Genomic DNA, 21,177 nt, shown 5'->3' with positions numbered 1-21,177 from the left:
GGCTGATGTTCGTTTTTAACATTTTCAGTTCAGTTCTATCACCTAGAAAACCTTGTTCATAAAGTCCAACTAGAGCCATGCACCAACATGCAACAAATAAAAACTGCATTTCTCATAATTATTATGCATGTTTTGTCTTGTCTTATATGCATGCCAAAAAATAGTAGAGCCATTTAACATGTATAACCCACACAATTTGGAACCTCTACTTATTATCTTTGCATTACGCAGAGTTTCCATTATCTCATGCTCAATACTAATGTCATACCCTAACTCATCATACATTCTTATCTACGATAAATTATACTCAAGTCCAGGAACATACCTCACATCTTGCCAAAGGAGCTCATGACAGTCAAACATCATAAGATGTAACTTGAACCTTATAAGCCTTGTATTTTCTAAGGAAAACTACTCTACCTTCTTCCATATGCAGAGTCTTAGGCTTTGTTTGCGAGTTGGTTTTTGGAGAGGAGGGGAAGGAAAGGCTTATGGAGAGGTAAACCCTTGTTTGGGAGTTTTAAAAAAATAGGGAAAGGTTTTGGGGATTTTTTGAAGGGCTTCATTTGTCCAATTTTAAGTTCCCCCAAATTGGGGGTTTTGGGGGGTTAAACATACAAATTGACAATTTTGTCCTCATACTAATTCAAAATTCAAATTACAATTTACAAGATAAATTACAAAGTATAACATAATGTATTGATTTTAAGAGAAAAATGGTAAAACAGTAAAATTATCACATAAGCCTTCCATCTCCTTTCCTTGTTGGTTTTTTAACTCCCAAACAAGGGGAAGACTTTCCCTCCTTTCTCCCTGCTTCCCTTCCTTTCCTTCCCTTCCCCTCCTAAGCCTTTCCTTCCCCTCCCTTCAAAACTCACAAACAAAGCCTTAAAGTATTCATTCCTTTTACACATATGAAAATAAAATTTAAAGTCTATAAGCCAATTCCCTTCCGGTTTCCAAAATGTCACCACTAGTGCATCCACACCCACATAATTCTCCTCTAAGACAACTACAACCTGCACAAAGTCATTATTTCCTTCTAACTTGAGACAATCCTTATTGAAGAGACCGGTCTTAAGAAACTTGAAACACATAAACTTGTCACCACCCTTGTATTTTAATTTTCCCAATTTCCTCTACTCCCACCTCTTCCTATTGATACATTCAAGGCATCCACACCACCTTCAAGGCTTTAAACTTGGCCGACTCCATGGTTCTAAGAGCTGATTAGACTTCATTGAAGATGAATTTACCTTACTTTTCATAAAGTATATTATCCTTGGAGTGGTCAAAATATAATGCATAGTAAGAGTAAATCCTTATCTTCATCCTCAATGTTCCCTTCAATGTTCACCACGTCATCAATGATATTCTCGAATTTTGTCAGTTGATCTACAATTTTTTTTCGGCTTCACCACGTCAAAATATAATGCATAGTAAGAGTAAATGAATATACTTTTTGTCTCAAGAAGTATCTATGAGCGAATTATTTGGTCATACATAAGTATTCATCTTGAAACCCTGGTTTTCTTTTATTCCCCTAAAAAAACTCAGAAAAATACCAACAAGATATTATTATTTCAACCTTGTCTTTGTGAAAACCCATTAAATAGTACTCCATCCGTTTCACGATGAGTGTCGTTTAAAGTTTTGATACACATATTAAGAAATGGAATGAAATAATCATTAGATATAACACTTTTACTAAACTGCCCTTACTCTTTAGTTTTCCCTATTTTATTTGACAACTCATCTTGGCATTGTTTAATTAATTTGAAGGTACAAATCAACTAAATACATAGATTGCAATCTTCAAAGAGAAAACTTTGTTCAAAGTTTCTTTTCAGTGATTCGCATGTGATGCCTTGAAATGCTACCGCAAGATTTACATATCTAAATGGAGAGATTAAACAACATTTTTTGTTTATCTCTAGTTTTAGTTACTAGGCTCAAATATGCAGATATGAAATTAACTTATTTTTTAAAAATAAAATAAAATTTAGGCTGGACGGTCATACATAAATTAGTCCGATATGAACTTCAAAAGCATGGTTTTGTAATCTGTATCATCATTTTTTTTCTACTGCTTGAAACCTAACTTTAATGAATAATATTAAGCAGCTAAAATGCTTTACATGAGAATAGAAAAACGTGGGTTGGTAATTGATTTGTCAGATCTGGGTGTTACTATGATTAGTAGTTTCCTTCTTCTCTAAAAAGGAGATGGTGTACTCGCAAACACTCCGACGATCTAGTAAGAATATTTTGAATATGTGAACGCAATAACAGTTGAAACCTGCAATCAGAAGTGGCGACAATTAATAGTTCACATTGCGGCAAAGTAGAGAAGGTTCAAATTCGGCAACAACTTTGGTTCTATTCTTGGCACGTCTTGTGCTATAATAGTTATTTCATTTTTGTTCGCTTTTTGAAATAAAAAAAAAAAAGAATAATTTTTTTATATATATTTAGTGTGATTTGATTGAATGAATGTGTAAAATGAAAAATATACCATCCGAACATAAAAATTAATTTATTCAGACTTTTTTTTAAGATATTAATTTATTTAGACTATTTTATAATTTTCTTCATCATACTAATTTTTAATTTTATTTAATGATAATTTAATAAAATTTACCTATAATTTAATAATTATTTTTTTTAATTTACTTAAATGAATATTATGCATGACACAAATCATAATCTTATATATGTATGATCCAGAAAATTTGGGGACTATACCCTACTTTATTCATCAAATTAGATCACTGGCTTTATACCCAAATCTCATGTGAACAATATTCAGTTGATGAATCAACCAATTGTTGGAGTCCTAATGACCTTATTAGATTCATCAACATACAATCGAACTCTTTTAAACCTTAAATCAGCAGTAACAAATGAATCAGAGGGCACCACTTGAATTTCATCTCCAGATATATCTTCCTTTATTTTTCTCTCTGCTTCTCCAGATATATAGCTCAGGCCAACTTGTTTTTGTAGGGTTATTTGTCCCTAAAAGTTGGTTGTAAGTCCCTGCAACACCAAACATATTTTACTATCATTGTAGTTTGGTTTCGTTTTTTAAAAACGAGTCCACCAAAATTGACATTGGAGATAATCAAACTTGAAATCTTGATGGTAGTATTCTCAAAATCTATTTTTTAAAGAATAAAACATGATCTAGTTAAAAATCATGTTTAAGAAAGAAAAAAATTGGATAGTAAACAAACACAAATAGCTTCATTTTTAAAATCTCTAAAATAAAATTGGATAGTAAACAAACCATTATTTTTTATTCGCAAAAAACCAATCTTTTAAAAAACCCGCAATTTATTTCTTTTATTATAAGTTTAGCTAATTACCGAGTTGAAAACAATAATCCATGTGGAGACGATATAACTTACAATTTTATTGCTTGGAAATATTTGGTGCACTTGCCAAATTTATCATTATATATAATAACAATACTTAAATTTTGTATTCTTTTTTTTTTTGAAGGATAAATTTTGTATTCTTTAGTCTTTACTATAGTTCTTTAACAAATACTGGTATATGTAAATTTTACATCACAAGTATTTGTTTAACACAAGGAAAATTGGGCTTGTTTCCTAGAGTCATAGATAAACATTCCAATTTAATTTGAATATAACGCACAAAAAAAAAACATTTAATTAAGACATGTATAGTTATTGTAATAGACAATTATAATTTTGTATTGACAGTTTATAGTTTTCCATATCTTTTAGAAGCAAGCAAACACTCCGAGCTTCTTAAAAATAATAAAATGTAAGAGAAATAGAAATGATGCTTGAGAACAATTACAAGTATGAAAACATTATAACATCAATATAAAAGTATAGGATTATTGGTAAGGTAAAAACTATTTTTCAACTTACCTATTAAACATACAGCCTTGCTATGTACGAAATATATGCGCACGACTGCACACGATAAAAGGTTGGTAGGATTTTTACATTTTTAAAATAAATAAAATTAAAACACAACCTAAATCCAATGGTTATTGTATAAAATCCTATGGCTGCAGTGGATTCGTTGCTTTTCGTCGACCAACTATCGTACCATTAAGCTTTTTCCTTAAAGATATCTTGATACGTGGTAAGTTGGAAAGAAAATGGTGATATCTCTAAAATTAAGAGACAAACAAACAATCTTAATGATATTACTTACTATCTTATTTGATTTCATTACCATCATTTTAGAGTACAAAGCCATTACTACAAGGTTCTTGAAATTAGAACGATAAAAATTCAATTATTGGATGCCAGCAAAATAAATAAATGACAGATTATGTAATATTCTAAAGACTTGTGTACTCTCTTGGTTCTTTCACTAAATACAAAATCACTTGGGATTAAGTTGTACTTGCAACTCCGGTCTACGACACTTGCAGAGACGATGGATACACTTCGCAACCATATTAGATGGGCACATATGTTTTGGACAATCAGAATCTCTAAAGCATTTATCTTTACCACCCCCTTCAATGAAAAAAGAGAATAAAATAATGTAACTAAATTGAGATGAAATTACTTCGTTAGAAATAAAGAAGGAAATTTTAAAAAATAAAAAAAAGAATGCGTACTATATACCATTCAAACTTTTTGAAACAGTAAATGAGGAGATAAATATAATCATAAAACAAACAAACTTGAGAATTTCAGCCATATTTTCCCACTTTATATGTAACAAATGGTTTAATCACTTTATGATTTTCAAAGCTCGACTTCCGCTTACATAATTTATATATTTTAAAATGGCCCTTGTTAAGTTGTAAAAATACCTTTTAAAAAATTAGAATCATTATTAAATGTATATCAATGTGTCGTATTTGTCCCTTCAACATACTTAGTAAAAAGAAATATTAAAAAAGTGTTATGGTTGGATTTAGAAGCTAATTTATTTCTAATTGTTATTTAATCATTTTGAACTATTGACGCGTGTTATGGTTGGCTTGTTAGACAAAAATTTGTTTAAGAACAAAGCACTTACGTTTTGATGATAAAAAAAATAAAAAATGTACGAGAACACTTAGGAAAATGTGTTTAACTGTGCAGGAAATTCTAAGTATAAGAGAAGTTTTGCCTATGGACTAAGCCAAAGCTATGGACTCCAGTCAACCCTCTTTACTACTTGTAAACGCTTTGGAACTTGTTGAAGCTTATGTTATAGATAAAGACAATCTCATGTATTAAGATGATGGTAAACTAGGTGGAAGTCAACATTGTGGTTTGAGCCTTTGGACTAAGATCATCTGTACCATCATTGACTTGAGGTTTTACGAATGATGCATGAAATTACTCTTTGCTAGGAAAGGAAACATTGTTTTGACTTATGCAAAGGTGTAAAATTCATTAAGAGGCTCTGTAACACCCATACCAGACGTATCTAGAAAGTCTAGCACGTGCGTTAATATTAGTATTGGATACATTAAAATTTACAACAATTATTACATACGAATGAATAATTATACAACAAATTGCGTTCGTACAAAAATCGCATAAACAACTCAACCATACATATATAATTTCATCCTTAAAATCCAAAGCATCATGCAGCGACACGAACACACACTTGCTGAAACATCCATCCGACTTCAAGCTTGCATAGCATCCTGTTTATCTGAAACAAATAAGGATTGGGATGAGACATAATGTCTCAAAGAGTTCCCCTACATCCTAGGCTATAGGCAACCTCAAGGGGAAACCTACGGTCACCACGTGTCTACATTACAACCTGACGGTTGATTATACGTGTGTGGAGACTTGCATACTGAGACTGTAGTGCTTACTAGAGCCGTCATAATCTTATCTCACCTGTTATAGGTTTCTCATCTATACATGTCATGGCGGTTGAGGGAACCTAAACCGCATTGCCAAGTGTACGCTTTACGTAACAAGGCCTAAACATAAAATAACATAGCATAGTCATGACATGATTCTAAACCGGACGATTATGGAAACCTAAGGTCGTCACGGGCATAGCTTTCTTTACTTGCTCTATACATATCTTGCTCTCGTCTAATAGCATTTCATGCTCTTGTTCTTAAACATAATCATACATAGGCTCGATCATGAGCATAACATAACATAATCATCAGGAACATAATCGTGTCTAAGTTCATTCGTTAGGTTAGCGTTGAACAAACAATGTTATCTTGATTCATTTTACGGATAGTCCCAAGTGGAGTAACCCCGAGATCAATCCCATACATGACCGATGTACGTACATCGGACTCCTTCGGTGTCGTGCGGGTCCCTTGCGGCTTGAACCGTTCCCCTTAGGTCGAGAACCTCCCGTATCCCCCTGGCGTGGATAACAAGAGACACGAGCACCTACGTCTTGTTTACTCAGTGACATGCGGGTCCCTTACGGCTTGAATCGTTCTCATAATGAGAACCCCTTGTATCCCCTCTGATGTGGATATCAAGAGACATGTCACCTACACTTATTAGTCATGGTCTTGTCGTGCATATAAGCTAAACATATACATACTTTCTTGTTTACCTCGGAACCTTAATCGATCCGATTAGCGGTAACGTATACTTGTTCATTCTTAACATGGTGGAGAGAATTAACTTATCAATCCACAACTTACGTACTAGCTAAGTTATTCTAGCTCATGTGCGAAGAGATTATCATTCGCGTCTAATCATTCTAGGGATTCTTGCTATCTTTCTAGTTCTCGACAACCTAAGCCGAGGCTCTACATACATTCCCTTTCTTAGTTCATTGTTACCCCATCATGCTTAAACTCTCTTGAGCCATCCTTGTGGTACATGCTAAGATTGCCACGATTATTGATGCAAGGATCAATGGATGATGTGAGCAACTTTACAAAAATTTCTAAAGACCGAAAGTGCCGAAAACCCAAATTCCAAGTCGTTTATAAATTCTATGACTTGATAAAGCCAAGTTTGTTCCAGTAGAAAAATAAGTGAAAACAGTCAAAGACAACGCGGACGTTGTCCTGTCTGGGGCGCCTGGCGCCAGGAGCAGGGCGCCTAGCGCTAGCTCTCTGTGGGTGGGCGCCTAGCGCCCTTGTACAGGCGCAGCACTCCGAAGCTTGCGTTTTCGCGTGTTTCGGCCGCGGGTTTTCGCCATTTTCGACCCAAAACTCGTCCAATTCGACCCTGTAATGCACCAAATACATCCAACAACTTGTATAGACTTATGTAAACATATCTCATGGCAATTCTTAGCATATGAACAACAAGAATTACTTTGGGGGTACTAGAATTTCATAAAAGCTAACTAACATATATCATGATATCATCTCAAGATTTTACAAACCCAAAGGGTAGGTAATCTATCTATGGAACTCACCTAATGATTTGCACTTGATCTTTAAGCTTCAAGCATTAACACCTCTTTCCATCTCTCAAAACTCTAGTTCCTTTCTTTCTCCAACTTGTTTCCAAAGCTTCTAGTTGTTCTTTAGGAAGAAGAAGAAGAAAACCATGATGCAAGGTTCATCTCCAACCTAAGAATCTTTGAGGAAGAAGGTTTGATGAATTGATGAGGTGAGGATAAGAAGGAGGGGTCGATGGTTAGAGAGAAGAGAGAGAAAAACTCTTTCTCTCAACCCTAGAGAGAGAAAGCAAATGGAAAATGAATGATTTTGAGACCAAAACCAAATAAATATCCTTTGGCGTGCAATTACCTCTTTGCCCTTGTCTTAAGCGTGTTTAATCCGACACTGATACTTTATCCGTAATATACTGACATGTCATAAAATATTACCCATGAACTTACTTTCCATGAATATCATTCTTCTGATACATTTAACAGGTAAAATTTCCATTAGCTGACGAGCGGGATGTTACACTCTACCCCCCTTAAAGAAATTTCGTCCTCGAAATTTAAAGATCGACTACCAATCATCATGACCAAAAACTTATCTATGGTCTGAGTCATACAAATTCCATTCACACTTATTCATAGAGTTCGTCGTATCATGTCCTCATCTTATTTCTTAACCCACATACAATTAAACATAGCCTTCTTGATCTTAGTGTCACTCCAACTTAGAGTTATCTTAATATATCATGACATGAAACTTACCTTGCTACTCATAAACTTATTGTCTCAGAATCGGATCTTACCCGCTTAACATAAACCATCCCTAAAGTTTTCTTGTCATAAACATGAACACTCAGGATTTGCCTTTTAACTGGAATCCTACCAGAAACCAGGTTTGCTCTGCAGTGCTTACTTGTAACTTTAAAACATCTTTTCATGCATACATAATCTTATCGGTAAACATATAATTCATACATCAGTTACTTATTGTACCTTGAGACAAGTGCCTCATTCTGACATTACTTATCTTGGCGATTCTACGAATCTCTTGTCTCTTTTCAGAGTCTTAAGAAATCTCTCGATCTCATTAACATTCTTATTGCACCCAAATTCATGGATGACTCATATAACTTGTCTTAGAGAGATGAAATTAATTACGCTTATACACATAACATTCATCAACCCATCCTGTAACTTACATGCTCTTAAAACTTATGACTTAGATCTCTTGCATTTTAATACTCTTAACATATACTTGTACCCCTCGTAAAACTTTTCGAAAACTGTTGTTTACTTCATCAAATCTTACCTTACATGGTGTCCTACATACTCTCAAGTGTCGCATCTTGTGAGATAATAACGATACTTGTTCTAACATCTTGATTAAGAAAATTTTCTAAACTTTGGTATTTGGGTCCTTGGAACGAATAATTGTATAACTTAAAAGAAAACATTACGAAATCATATTTTTAAAATAATCATCATTCCAAAGTCCCTTACTACCCATTTTAACTTTAAAAGTTATAAATCATAGTTCGAAATCTTCATAGCAAGTATCGTGATCATTTAACAAGTTTGACATAAGGGAGTATGCACTTGATCGTGCATAACTCATGATTTATTGAGATATTAAGTCTATACATAGGTATAAATATTAGGAGTAATATTTATACTGGATTGACCCACCGTGAGAATACTACATAGTATGTTATGAAAATGTTATAAGATATTCTCACAATGATAATAATGTATATCGCTCTTAGACCTGAAACCACTATGATCCCTAGATGTGGACTCAAGTGCTTTGTTGCCATTCTAACGTTGTCTGTAAAAGGATAACCATAACGTTGGTTGATGGGTACTTGATGAATCATGCTGAGGGACATGAGTGTCCTAGATGGGATTTGTCCCTCCTCATAAACAGGAGATATATCTTTAGGCCTCTTGATGAAATATGACTGTAAAATTGCATGGCCATGCCGAACTAAGTCAATATAAGATATTGGACTTATTCGTTATTCAGTATATTTCGGAATCAAGGAATATAAACATTGATCTATACAAGGGTGACAATATCTATGCCTTGGGATCAATAAAGATATCGAGACAAAGGAGTAAGTGTACACATGAGTATTATCATGGAAAGGTTTCGTCAGATCACTTGACATTCTTGTCACTTGGGTAGCAATGATGTGTTTCTAGATACCGCTCATTGTTTATAATATTAAATATTAGATTTAATATTATTGCCAACGTGACTAGAACCTATAGGGTCACACACAAAGAACAGTCAAAAGAGAAATATATAAGTATGACTTATATAAGGGGTGCGTTTAGTAAATAACGCTAATTAGTTAGCAAAATTACTAAACTCGTTGTTGAGCTTACTGAAGCCCAATAGTGACTTATGACTTGCAGAGCACACTAGAAGTTCTATAAATAGAACTCTGGTGCTGAAGTTTTTGGTTACACGTTTTGAAGCAACCCTTTTCTTTTCTGCACTTCCAATTCATTGGCTAGCACCGAGTTTTGGAGGAGCACTGTTCGTGTGGACTTGCTAGAGGCTTTGCTGCTTGCTGCTTGCTTGGCTGTGATCGAGATTCCAGTTTCCAGTTCCAGCTTTCAGATTCCACAGTTCAAGGTAACAATCGAATCACTGATTCATGTTTGAATTTCGTAATGATCCAAGGAATGAAAATCGAAAATTTTCCGCTGCTTCTACTCCATTCTTCTATTCGATTTTCCTTCAATTCTAGTCCCACTAGTGGAAGACTCCATCTCAAACTGAGTATTATTCACAACAACTTCTCAATGTGTACGTGCACTTTGTCGTTCACCTTATAAATTTTACAACTCAACAAACTTCTATCTTCAAGAGTTAACCGAGTATTTTTACCAATATTTTTTTATAGTGATTGTTTAGTATTTAATGTATATTCTTATCATTGCCTCTCAAGGCTGATGTTCGTTTTTAACATTTTCAGTTCAGTTCTATCACCTAGAAAACCTTGTTCATAAAGTCCAACTAGAGCCATGCACCAACATGCAACAAATAAAAACTGCATTTCTCATAATTATTATGCATGTTTTGTCTTGTCTTATATGCATGCCAAAAAATAGTAGAGCCATTTAACATGTATAACCCACACAATTTGGAACCTCTACTTATTATCTTTGCATTACGCAGAGTTTCCATTATCTCATGCTCAATACTAATGTCATACCCTAACTCATCATACATTCTTATCTACGATAAATTATACTCAAGTCCAGGAACATACCTCACATCTTGCCAAAGGAGCTCATGACAGTCAAACATCATAAGATGTAACTTGAACCTTATAAGCCTTGTATTTTCTAAGGAAAACTACTCTACCTTCTTCCATATGCAGAGTCTTAGGCTTTGTTTGCGAGTTGGTTTTTGGAGAGGAGGGGAAGGAAAGGCTTATGGAGAGGTAAACCCTTGTTTGGGAGTTTTAAAAAAATAGGGAAAGGTTTTGGGGATTTTTTGAAGGGCTTCATTTGTCCAATTTTAAGTTCCCCCAAATTGGGGGTTTTGGGGGGTTAAACATACAAATTGACAATTTTGTCCTCATACTAATTCAAAATTCAAATTACAATTTACAAGATAAATTACAAAGTATAACATAATGTATTGATTTTAAGAGAAAAATGGTAAAACAGTAAAATTATCACATAAGCCTTCCATCTCCTTTCCTTGTTGGTTTCTTTAACTCCCAAACAAGGGGAAGACTTTCCCTCCTTTCTCCCTGCTTCCCTTCCTTTCCTTCCCTTCCCCTCCTAAGCCTTTCCTTCCCCTCCCTTCAAAACTCACAAACAAAGCCTTAAAGTATTCATTCCTTTTACACATATGAAAATAAAATTTAAAGTCTATAAGCCAATTCCCTTCCGGTTTCCAAAATGTCACCACTAGTGCATCCACACCCACATAATTCTCCTCTAAGACAACTACAACCTGCACAAAGTCATTATTTCCTTCTAACTTGAGACAATCCTTATTGAAGAGACCGGTCTTAAGAAACTTGAAACACATAAACTTGTCACCACCCTTGTATTTTAATTTTCCCAATTTCCTCTACTCCCACCTCTTCCTATTGATACATTCAAGGCATCCACACCACCTTCAAGGCTTTAAACTTGGCCGACTCCATGGTTCTAAGAGCTGATTAGACTTCATTGAAGATGAATTTACCTTACTTTTCATAAAGTATATTATCCTTGGAGTGGTCAAAATATAATGCATAGTAAGAGTAAATCCTTATCTTCATCCTCAATGTTCCCTTCAATGTTCACCACGTCATCAATGATATTCTCGAATTTTGTCAGTTATTCTACAATTTTTTTTCGGCTTCACCACGTCAAAATATAATGCATAGTAAGAGTAAATGAATATACTTTTTGTCTCAAGAAGTATCTATGAGCGAATTATTTGGTCATACATAAGTATTCATCTTGAAACCCTGGTTTTCTTTTATTCCCCTAAAAAAACTCAGAAAAATACCAACAAGATATTATTATTTCAACCTTGTCTTTGTGAAAACCCATTAAATAGTACTCCATCCGTTTCACGATGAGTGTCGTTTAAAGTTTTGATACACATATTAAGAAATGGAATGAAATAATCATTAGATATAACACTTTTACTAAACTGCCCTTACTCTTTAGTTTTCCCTATTTTATTTGACAACTCATCTTGGCATTGTTTAATTAATTTGAAGGTACAAATCAACTAAATACATAGATTGCAATCTTCAAAGAGAAAACTTTGTTCAAAGTTTCTTTTCAGTGATTCGCATGTGATGCCTTGAAATGCTACCGCAAGATTTACATATCTAAATGGAGAGATTAAACAACATTTTTTGTTTATCTCTAGTTTTAGTTACTAGGCTCAAATATGCAGATATGAAATTAACTTATTTTTTAAAAATAAAATAAAATTTAGGCTGGACGGTCATACATAAATTAGTCCGATATGAACTTCAAAAGCATGGTTTTGTAATCTGTATCATCATTTTTTTTCTACTGCTTGAAACCTAACTTTAATGAATAATATTAAGCAGCTAAAATGCTTTACATGAGAATAGAAAAACGTGGGTTGGTAATTGATTTGTCAGTTCTGGGTGTTACTATGATTAGTAGTTTCCTTCTTCTCTAAAAAGGAGATGGTGTACTCGCAAACACTCCGACGATCTAGTAAGAATATTTTGAATATGTGAACGCAATAACAGTTGAAACCTGCAATCAGAAGTGGCGACAATTAATAGTTCACATTGCGGCAAAGTAGAGAAGGTTCAAATTCGGCAACAACTTTGGTTCTATTCTTGGCACGTCTTGTGCTATAATAGTTATTTCATTTTTGTTCGCTTTTTGAAATAAAAAAAAAAAGAATAATTTTTTTATATATATTTAGTGTGATTTGATTGAATGAATGTGTAAAATGAAAAATATACCATCCGAACATAAAAATTAATTTATTCAGACTTTTTTTTAAGATATTAATTTATTTAGACTATTTTATAATTTTCTTCATCATACTAATTTTTAATTTTATTTAATGATAATTTAATAAAATTTACCTATAATTTAATAATTATTTTTTTTAATTTACTTAAATGAATATTATGCATGACACAAATCATAATCTTATATATGTATGATCCAGAAAATTTGGGGACTATACCCTACTTTATTCATCAAATTAGATCACTGGCTTTATACCCAAATCTCATGTGAACAATATTCAGTTGATGAATCAACCAATTGTTGGAGTCCTAATGACCTTATTAGATTCATCAACATACAATCGAACTCTTTTAAACCTTAAATCAGCAGTAACAAATGAATCAGAGGGCACCACTTGAATTTCATCTCCAGATATATCTTCCTTTATTTTTCTCTCTGCTTCTCCAGATATATAGCTCAGGCCAACTTGTTTTTGTAGGGTTATTTGTCCCTAAAAGTTGGTTGTAAGTCCCTGCAACACCAAACATATTTTACTATCATTGTAGTTTGGTTTCGTTTTTTAAAAACGAGTCCACCAAAATTGACATTGGAGATAATCAAACTTGAAATCTTGATGGTAGTATTCTCAAAATCTATTTTTTAAAGAATAAAACATGATCTAGTTAAAAATCATGTTTAAGAAAGAAAAAAATTGGATAGTAAACAAACACAAATAGCTTCATTTTTAAAATCTCTAAAATAAAATTGGATAGTAAACAAACCATTATTTTTTATTCGCAAAAAACCAATCTTTTAAAAAACCCGCAATTTATTTCTTTTATTATAAGTTTAGCTAATTACCGAGTTGAAAACAATAATCCATGTGGAGACGATATAACTTACAATTTTATTGCTTGGAAATATTTGGTGCACTTGCCAAATTTATCATTATATATAATAACAATACTTAAATTTTGTATTCTTTTTTTTTTTGAAGGATAAATTTTGTATTCTTTAGTCTTTACTATAGTTCTTTAACAAATACTGGTATATGTAAATTTTACATCACAAGTATTTGTTTAACACAAGGAAAATTGGGCTTGTTTCCTAGAGTCATAGATAAACATTCCAATTTAATTTGAATATAACGCACAAAAAAAAACATTTAATTAAGACATGTATAGTTATTGTAATAGACAATTATAATTTTGTATTGACAGTTTATAGTTTTCCATATCTTTTAGAAGCAAGCAAACACTCCGAGCTTCTTAAAAATAATAAAATGTAAGAGAAATAGAAATGATGCTTGAGAACAATTACAAGTATGAAAACATTATAACATCAATATAAAAGTATAGGATTATTGGTAAGGTAAAAACTATTTTTCAACTTACCTATTAAACATACAGCCTTGCTATGTACGAAATATATGCGCACGACTGCACACGATAAAAGGTTGGTAGGATTTTTACATTTTTAAAATAAATAAAATTAAAACACAATCTAAATCCAATGGTTATTGTATAAAATCCTATGGCTGCAGTGGATTCGTTGCTTTTCGTCGACCAACTATCGTACCATTAAGCTTTTTCCTTAAAGATATCTTGATACGTGGTAAGTTGGAAAGAAAATGGTGATATCTCTAAAATTAAGATACAAACAAACAATCTTAATGATATTACTTACTATCTTATTTGATTTCATTACCATCATTTTAGAGTACAAAGCCATTACTACAAGGTTCTTGAAATTAGAACGATAAAAATTCAATTATTGGATGCCAGCAAAATAAATAAATGACAGATTATGTAATATTCTAAAGACTTGTGTACTCTCTTGGTTCTTTCACTAAATACAAAATCACTTGGGATTAAGTTGTACTTGCAACTCCGGTCTACGACACTTGCAGAGACGATGGATACACTTCGCAACCATATTAGATGGGCACATATGTTTTGGACAATCAGAATCTCTAAAGCATTTATCTTTACCACCCCCTTCAATGAAAAAAGAGAATAAAATAATGTAACTAAATTGAGATGAAATTACTTCGTTAGAAATAAAGAAGGAAATTTTAAAAAATAAAAAAAAGAATGCGTACTATATACCATTCAAACTTCTTGAAACAGTAAATGAGGAGATAAATATAATCATAAAACAAACAAACTTGAGATTTCAGCCATATTTTCCCACTTTATATGTAACAAATGGTTTAATCACTTTATGATTTTCAAAGCTCGACTTCCGCTTACATAATTTATATATTTTAAAATGGCCCTTGTTAAGTTGTAAAAATACCTTTTAAAAAATTAGAATCATTATTAAATGTATATCAATGTGTCGTATTTGTCCCTTCAACATACTTAGTAAAAAGAAATATTAAAAAAGTGTTATGGTTGGATTTAGAAGCTAATTTATTTCTAATTGTTATTTAATCATTTTGAACTATTGACGCGTGTTATGGTTGGCTTGTTAGACAAAAATTTGTTTAAGAACAAAGCACTTACGTTTTGATGATAAAAAAAATAAAAAATGTACGAGAACACTTAGGAAAATGTGTTTAACTGTGCAGGAAATTCTAAGTATAAGAGAAGTTTTGCCTATGGACTAAGCCAAAGCTATGGACTCCAGTCAACCCTCTTTACTACTTGTAAACGCTTTGGAACTTGTTGAAGCTTATGTTATAGATAAAGACAATCTCATGTATTAAGATGATGGTAAACTAGGTGGAAGTCAACATTGTGGTTTGAGCCTTTGGACTAAGATCATCTGTACCATCATTGACTTGAGGTTTTACGAATGATGCATGAAATTACTCTTTGCTAGGAAAGGAAACATTGTTTTGACTTATGCAAAGGTGTAAAATTCATTAAGAGGCTCTGTAACACCCATACCAGACGTATCTAGAAAGTCTAGCACGTGCGTTAATATTAGTATTGGATACATTAAAATTTACAACAATTATTACATACGAATGAATAATTATACAACAAATTGCGTTTGTACAAAAATCGCATAAACAACTCAACCATACATATATAATTTCATCCTTAAAATCCAAAGCATCCTGCAGCGACACGAACACACACTTGCTGAAACATCCATCCGACTTCAAGCTTGCATAGCATCCTGTTTATCTGAAACAAATAAGGATTGGGATGAGACATAATGTCTCAGTGAGTTCCCCTACATCCTAGGCTATAGGCAACCTCAAGGGGAAACCTACGGTCACCACGTGTCTACATTACAACCTGACGGTTGATTATACGTGTGTGGAGACTTGCATACTTAGACTGTAGTGCTTACTAGAGCCGTCATAATCTTATCTCACCTGTTATAGGTTTCTCATCTATACATGTCATGGCGGTTGAGGGAACCTAAACCGCATTGCCAAGTGTACGCTTTACGTAACAAGGCCTAAACATAAAATAACATAGCATAGTCATGACATGATTCTAAACCGGACAATTAGGGAAACCTAAGGTCGTCACGGGCATAGCTTTCTTTACTTGCTCTATACATATCTTGCTCTCGTCTAATAGCATTTCATGCTCTTGTTCTTAAACATAATCATACATAGGCTCGATCATGAGCATAACATAACATAATCATCAGGAACATAATCGTGTCTAAGTTCATTCGTTAGGTTAGCGTTGAACAAACAATGTTATCTTGATTCATTTTACGGATAGTCCCAAGTGGAGTAACCCCGAGATCAATCTCATACATGACCGATGTACGTACATCGGACTCCTTCGGTGTCGTGCGGGTCCCTTGCGGCTTGAACCGTTCCCCTTAGGTCGAGAACCTCCCGTATCCCCCTGGCGTGGATAACAAGAGACACGAGCACCTACGTCTTGTTTACTCAGTGACATGCGGGTCCCTTACGGCTTGAATCGTTCTCATAATGAGAACCCCTTGTATCCCCTCTGATGTGGATATCAAGAGACATGTCACCTACACTTATTAGTCATGGTCTTGTCGTGCATATAAGCTAAACATATACATACTTGCTTGTTTACCTCGGAACCTTAATCGATCCGATTAGCGGTAACGTATACTTGTTCATTCTTAACATGGTGGAGAGAATTAACTTATCAGTCCACAACTTACGTACTAGCTAAGTTATTCTAGCTCATGTGCGAAGAGATTATCATTCGCGTCTAATCATTCTAGGGATTCTTGCTATCTTTCTAGTTCTCGACAACCTAAGCCGAGGCTCTACATACATTCCCTTTCTTAGTTCATTGTTACCCCATCATGCTTAAACTCTCTTGAGCCATCCTTGTGGTACATGCTAAGATTGCCACGATTATTGATGCAAGGATCAATGGATGATGTGAGCAACTTTACAATAATTTCTAAAGACCGAAAGTGCCGAAAACCCAAATTCCAAGTCGTTTATAAATTCTATGACTTGATAAAGCCAAGTTTGTTCCAGTAGAAAAATAAGTGAACACAGTCAAAGAACACTTCGAAACGATCGCTACGGACCCCCACACGACTGCCCCCAAGCACCCGAACGCAAGACAACGCGGACGTTGTCCTGTCTGGGGCGCCTGGCGCCAGGAGCAGGGCGCCTAGCGCTAGCTCTCTGTGGGTGGGCGCCTAGCGCCCTTGTACTGGCGCAGCGCTCCGAAGCTTGCGTTTTCGCGTGTTTCGGCCGCGGGTTTTCGCCATTTTTGACCCAAAACTCGTCCAATTCGACCCTGTAATGCACCAAATACATCCAACAACTTGTATAGACTTATGTAAACATATCTCATGGCAATTCTTAGCATATGAACAACAAGAATTACTTTGGGGGTACTAGAATTTCATAAAAGCTAACTAACATATATCATGATATCATCTCAAGATTTTACAAACCCAAAGGGTAGGTAATCTATCTATGGAACTCACCTAATGATTTGCACTTGATCTTTAAGCTTCAAGCATTAACACCTCTTTCCATCTCTCAAAACTCTAGTTCCTTTCTTTCTCCAACTTGTTTCCAAAGCTTCTAGTTGTTCTTGAGGAAGAAGAAGAAGAAAACCATGATGCAAGGTTCATCTCCAACCTAAGAATCTTTGAGGAAGAAGGTTTGTTGAATTGATGAGGTGAGGATAAGAAGGAGGGGTCGATGGTTAGAGAGAAGAGAGAGAAAAACTCTTTCTCTCAACCCTAGAGAGAGAAAGCAAATGGAAAATGAATGATTTTGAGACCAAAACAAAATAAATATCCTTTGGCGTGCAATTACCTCTTTGCCCTTGTCTTAAGCGTGTTTAATCCGACACTGATACTTTATCCGTAATATACTGACATGTCATAAAATATTACCCATGAACTTACTTTCCATGAATATCATTCCTCTGATACATTTAACAGGTAAAATTTCCATTAGCTGACGAGCGAGATGTTACACTCTACCCCACTTAAAGAAATTTCGTCCTCAAAATTTAAAGATCGACTACCAATCATCATGACCAAAAACTTATCTATGGTCTGAGTCATACAAATTCCATTCACACTTATTCATAGAGTTCGTCGTATCATGTCCTCATCTTATTTCTTAACCCACATACAATTAAACATAGCCTTCTTGATCTTAGTGTCACTCCAACTTAGAGTTATCTTAATATATCATGACATGAAACTTACCTTGCTACTCATAAACTTATTGTCTCAGAATCGGATCTTACCCGCTTAACATAAACCATCCCTAAAGTTTTCTTGTCATAAACATGAACACTCAGGATTTGCCTTTTAACTGGAATCCTACCAGAAACCAGGTTTGCCCTACAGTGCTTACTTGTAACTTTAAAACATCTTTTCATGCATACATAATCTTATCGGTAAACATATAATTCATACATCAGTTACTTATTGTACCTTGAGACAAATGCCTCATTCTGACATTACTTATCTTGGCGATTCTACGAATCTCTTGTCTCTTTTCAGAGTCTTAAGAAATCTCTCGATCTCATTAACATTCTTATTGCACCCAAATTCATGGATGACTCATATAACTTGTCTTAGAGAGATGAAATTAATTACGCTTATACATATAACATTCATCAACCCATCCTGTAACTTACATGCTCTTAAAACTTATGACTTAGATCTCTTGCATTTTAATACTCTTAACATATACTTGTACCCCTCGTAAAACTTTTCGAAAACTGTTGTTTACTTCATCAAATCTTACCTTACATGGTGTCCTACATACTCTCAAGTGTCGCATCTTGTGAGATAATAACGATACTTGTTCTAACATCTTGATTAAGAAAATTTTCTAAACTTTGGTATTTGGGTCCTTGGAACGAATAATTGTATAACTTAAAAGAAAACATTACGAAATCATATTTTTAAAATAATCATCGTTCCAAAGTCCCTTACTACCCATTTTAACTTTAAAAGTTATAAATCATAGTTCGAAATCTTCATAGCAAGTATCGTGATCATTTAACAAGTTTGACATAAGGGAGTATGCACTTGATCGTGCATAACTCATGATTTATATCTTCATCCATAATAAAATTCTTGAACTTCAAAGGTAACTTCTTTCTTGACTTACATACATATCTTGGAGACTCACATAACTGCATAACATAAATCATATAGGAACCTTGACCCTCATAACATTATCTAATTTCCTCGTTCTAAGAACAATAAACTTGAATCTTCAAAACATCATATTCGGTTACGATCATATATGGTTACCATCTCCTGCATAACACTTCTTCCTTAATACCGGTCATCATTCTTGATGCTTTAATTCTTTACTTGAGTCGTGAAATGTAACCTTCTGAATCTTACATGTTTTCCAACATCATCATTCATGCATCCTAACCCATTCATATATGGCAACACTTGTCTTTCTCATTTTACCTAGGTAAAAATACATACTTTAAGATTTTACCTTAGCCAATGCTAATTATATACACATCCATACCTACTTATCACATCGAGAACTCCTCGCTTGTCTTATGATGCTTCTGCTAAACTTGCATTACCAACCAAACATTCTTCACGAAAATTCATACATACTAAATTTTCCATGTTTCATGATTAACGATTAGCTTCCATGGCGCTACTCTGATTCCTCCCGGTTGGTTTAAACCATTACTCTAATCCGTTAGAGTGATTGAGACTTCATATTACTAGTTATCACTTGAATACTAACTTCTTGAACTGTTCTCAAGATCTTCCATGTTATAACCGACATCACAACCTTACACTTGTCTTGTAAATTCAAAACTCATGATAATTTATCTTATGCTCATAATACTTGACTCGGGGTAAACCTTACGTTCTTGCTGGTTGCATTTACCATACATATCATATCTGAACTTGTTTTCGAGTAAACTCAATTTCCTTTAACAAACCCATCTAGCACTTGAACATATCTTTCTTGAACATCTAATCCTTGTACCTTCGCATTCTCGCATACTATATTTTGCTTAATCACACCAATGCTTGCTCGTTGATTTTTTTTTTCATTAAAAAAAACTTCGTAAACTAACGCACGAGTAATTGACGTTGATGATTTTCTGCTTTATAAATATATTGAGTTTAGGCCCCGGTCATTGCTTTGGAAATCATAGAATGAGTTGATAACACATACGTGCCACCAAACCTAGACTCCAATAAGTCTAGACCGCTCTACGAGTGTCGTAGCAAACCGGTTCCTAAAAAAAATCTCGTAAAGTTTCAAAATATCAACCTCAATCACCTATACGTGTAAATCTTTTTAAAATTCCTTAAACTTTAGAGTTCAATTTCATAATGAGCTTTAACAAATCAATTAAGCAAAACATAGGTTCAAGAGATACATCATAATTTCACATAATCCGTGAACCTTGTGATTCCTCATAACTTTGCACCGCTTTAACTTCTATACTTTTAATCTTGGCTCGTTCTTGATTCTTAACACATTAACTTCCAAAGTTACCTTAAACCGTATCGATTTCGTTGATGGTTACCCATGTCTTTTTTTTTTTTTTTTTTGAAAATCTTAGGATATGATATGCATTCGTTACTTGATGTCATAAAAGATTTTCGTCACATAAAAAAAAAATATTGTGAAGACATCTCCCCAATAGTTATTGCAAACCATAGGAACGAACTAGTAGGTTTCACAAAACGGGAAGTTTCGTTCCAGGCTTGCTATTGGTGAGCTTCTCCAACCCTATTTTTTTTAGAAAACATTTATTGCATAAAATTCTTATTCTCAAGTATACAATGCACATCATTCATTCCTATCATCGTAAAATATTGGGTTAATTATGTTTCTAATCCCTATAAAATAGAGACCTTGTAAGTTTAGTCCTTAATTTTAATAGCATTTTTAGTCCCTATAAAAAAAAATTTACTTATAATTTTAGTCCCTGCTAAAACAAAGTTTGA

The 21,177-nt window shown here is 33.8% G+C and overlaps 4 long non-coding RNA genes across 4 annotated transcripts; all 4 read right to left on the bottom strand.

Moving 5' to 3' along the window:
* Positions 1–2,703: 2,703 nt before the first annotated feature.
* LOC146935944 (uncharacterized) lies at positions 2,704–4,279 on the bottom strand. The gene is made up of 2 exons (XR_015030402.1): positions 3,903–4,279; positions 2,704–3,039 (listed from the first exon to the last, which is right to left on the bottom strand). It is a non-coding gene; the product is annotated as an uncharacterized LOC146935944 (long non-coding RNA).
* Positions 4,280–5,335: 1,056 nt separating this feature from the next.
* LOC146935943 (uncharacterized) lies at positions 5,336–7,637 on the bottom strand. The gene is made up of 2 exons (XR_015033118.1): positions 7,351–7,637; positions 5,336–5,646 (listed from the first exon to the last, which is right to left on the bottom strand). It is a non-coding gene; the product is annotated as an uncharacterized LOC146935943 (long non-coding RNA).
* A 5,348-nt stretch (positions 7,638–12,985) lies between these two features.
* On the bottom strand, positions 12,986–14,559 carry LOC146935942 (uncharacterized). The gene is made up of 2 exons (XR_015030401.1): positions 14,184–14,559; positions 12,986–13,321 (listed from the first exon to the last, which is right to left on the bottom strand). It is a non-coding gene; the product is annotated as an uncharacterized LOC146935942 (long non-coding RNA).
* Positions 14,560–15,615: 1,056 nt separating this feature from the next.
* On the bottom strand, positions 15,616–17,978 carry LOC146935941 (uncharacterized). The gene is made up of 2 exons (XR_015030400.1): positions 17,692–17,978; positions 15,616–15,926 (listed from the first exon to the last, which is right to left on the bottom strand). It is a non-coding gene; the product is annotated as an uncharacterized LOC146935941 (long non-coding RNA).
* Between the last annotated feature and the right edge of the window lie 3,199 nt (positions 17,979–21,177).

This window comes from Medicago sativa, chromosome 3 (assembly GCF_051527215.1).
Source record: "Medicago sativa cultivar Bolivia chromosome 3, Bolivia_mono, whole genome shotgun sequence".
NCBI classification, from domain to species: domain Eukaryota; kingdom Viridiplantae; phylum Streptophyta; class Magnoliopsida; order Fabales; family Fabaceae; genus Medicago; species Medicago sativa.
The sequence above is the reverse complement of the archived record's forward strand: the minus strand, read 5'-3'. Positions and strand labels throughout refer to the sequence as shown.